Here is a 2,810-nt window from a genome sequence, read left to right as displayed (position 1 = left end):
GAGATTTTTTCATTGTGGAGCAGGTGAATTTTTTCACAGAGATTTTTTTCATTGTGGAGCAGGTGAATTCTTTCACAGAGATTTTTTCATTGTGAAGCAGGTGAATTCTTTCACAGAGTATTTTTTCATTGTGAAGCAGGTAAATTCTTTCACAGAGTATTTTTTCATTGTGGAGCAGTTGAATTCTTTCACAGAGTATTTTTTCATTATGGAGCAGGTGAATTCTTTTACAGAGTATTTTTTCATTGTGGAGCAGGTGAATTCTTTTACAAAGTATTTCGTTTATTGTGGAGTGAATAATTTTTATTTTCAGAGAATATTTTTTTGTATTGTAAGTGAAGTGTCTAGTGAAGTATTTAACTCATTGTAGAGTTGGTGAATACTTTCACAGAAAAGTTCTTTTGTGAAGTGAGTGAACACTTTCACAAAGTATTTCTCTCATTGTGGATGGTACGAAAACTCTGACAAGATATTTTTCCATTGTTGTGTGGGTGGAGTTTCTCGGAGAGTATTTTTTCATTCTGAAGAGGAAAAGTCTTACACAGAACAGAAAACAGATATGGTGCAACTGAATAGCGTTCGGAAACTTTGCTCTTGCTCTACGTACCGCAAATATAATCTTGTTTTGGCAGAACTCCAGAATCTCACAAGAAAGCAGTAGCCTTGTTATCTTCTGTAGAAACAAGTGATTCATTGTGTGTCACGGAAAATGAGCACTTTCATAACATCTTGAAAAACTCGTTAGTACCACTGCTAGTTTATAGAAAATCAACAACTTCTACAGTACGAATTATCTACCAGTGAGGTGAGACAATATTTCGAAAGGGGTGGAGTAAAAACGTTCAGATAACACAAATAATATCATGTACCGGTCAACAGGATTCTTCTGTACCATTACTCTTAGCATGTTTCAGTTTTATCCCTGTCGCATTCCATAATTATTTTTTACTTGAAAATTGCTACCTAAATCTGATAAGAATTCTTCAGGAAACCCGTGAGAATATCACTATCGGCTCTTGTACTATTTTATCAGCTTCCGTAGAATCTAATGCTACTGCTTCTATAAATCCAATGATAGAATCAGCCACTGTCAGAACATATTTATCCGCTGTTACTGGAAGTGATTCTATAATATTGACATTAACAGAACTAAAAACTTTATTAATAACTGGTAAATTAACCATTGGGATTTTGACTTTCATGCCGTTCTTACCAGCTAGCTGACATGTTGGACAGCTCTATATCTCCAAACATACCCAGCCAGTAGTAGATTTGATTGATCCTACCTTTCGTTTTAGCTACACCTAAATATCCAACCAGCATTACTTCATACCCTAAATATCCAACCAGCATTACTTCATGCCCTAAATATCCAACCAGCATTACCTCATACCCTAACTAATATTCTCAGAGTACACTCCACTGGGAGCACTGTTTGTTCACTACTATCTATTGCATCATTCCCATTACATTTACGCCTCAATACACCTTTCCGTTAGTAATAATAATTTCGCCCGAGTTTAGTTACTTCCGGTTCCTCTACCACGGTTTTACTGTGGCATTTATCTAAACTATCATCTTCTAATTGCCACTTAATTATTTGCTCTCGATCCATATTCCCTATTTTAACGGCAGTTAAAGAAATCTTCATTATTTGTGCTTTTTATTTGATGATTGATTTCTTCACTAACTCCTATCTGTCTTTCATAGTTTTATCTAATACCATTTGTTATCTGGCTTCTTTGACTACATGTTACTACAGCTGACAACTTTTACCCCATTAACAAACAAATCTGGACGTGCGATACCATCCGCCACCCGTACGACTATTTCATCTTCAAAAGACTGACATTTAGCTGTGACTTTAGCTAGTGGTATAGCATACTGAAACCCTCCTAATGTGGTGCTAAACCAAATTAAACCTAATATATCACATGTGGGTTGATTATATTTTGCTAACTCTTTTCTCAGCAGAGTTTTTCAGCTACCAGTATCCCTTAACGCATTTATGGCTTGCCCATTCATCATCACTGTCTCTAAATATTTATTTGAAATTTTCTCTCCATCCTTTCTTCAATTTTCTTATTCTGCATACATAATTTAGCAATATTCCCAACTTGGTCACATATTAAACAGTTCGGTGTAGGTTGTAATTTCTCTCCTCATTTACAAAATCACTCTATGGCAAAGTTTCTCTTACAATTGTTGGGGGAGTGTTGATACAGTTTTATTTATGATAAGTAGTTTAACTGGCTTCATTTTCACTTACTTTCAAACCACTATGTTTCCTCGTTACTACTTATTAATCCGCTGACGTCACTGTCTCACGTGGCTTCCTATCTTTGAATCACATTACTAACACTGTTGGTAATTTTGTCAAAGTTTGCTCTTGCAGTATCAAATCTATAATCTTGTCAGCAGATCCAGTACAGTTAGATCCTTCAATCCATTTAACGTATCCAGTACAGTTAGATCCTTCAATCCATTTAACGTATCCAGTTCAGTTAGATCCTTCAATCCATTTAACGTAAACAGTTCAGTTAGATCCTTCAATCCATTTAACGTAAACAGTTCAGTTATATCCTTCAATCCATTTAACGTATCCAGTACAGTTAGATACTTCAATCCATTTAACGTATCCAGTCCAGTTATATCCTTCAATCCATTTAACGTATCCAGTACAGTTAGATTCTTCAATCCATTTAACGTATCCAGTACAGTTATACTTCAATCCATTTAACGTATCCAGTACAGTTAGATACTTCAATCCATTTAACGTATCCAGTCCAGTTAGATCCTTCAATCCATTT

The sequence above is a fragment of the Limulus polyphemus genome, unplaced genomic scaffold (genome assembly GCF_000517525.1).
Source record: "Limulus polyphemus unplaced genomic scaffold, Limulus_polyphemus-2.1.2 Scaffold56, whole genome shotgun sequence".
In the NCBI taxonomy this organism is placed as follows: domain Eukaryota; kingdom Metazoa; phylum Arthropoda; class Merostomata; order Xiphosura; family Limulidae; genus Limulus; species Limulus polyphemus.
This window is presented reverse-complemented; position numbering follows the sequence as displayed.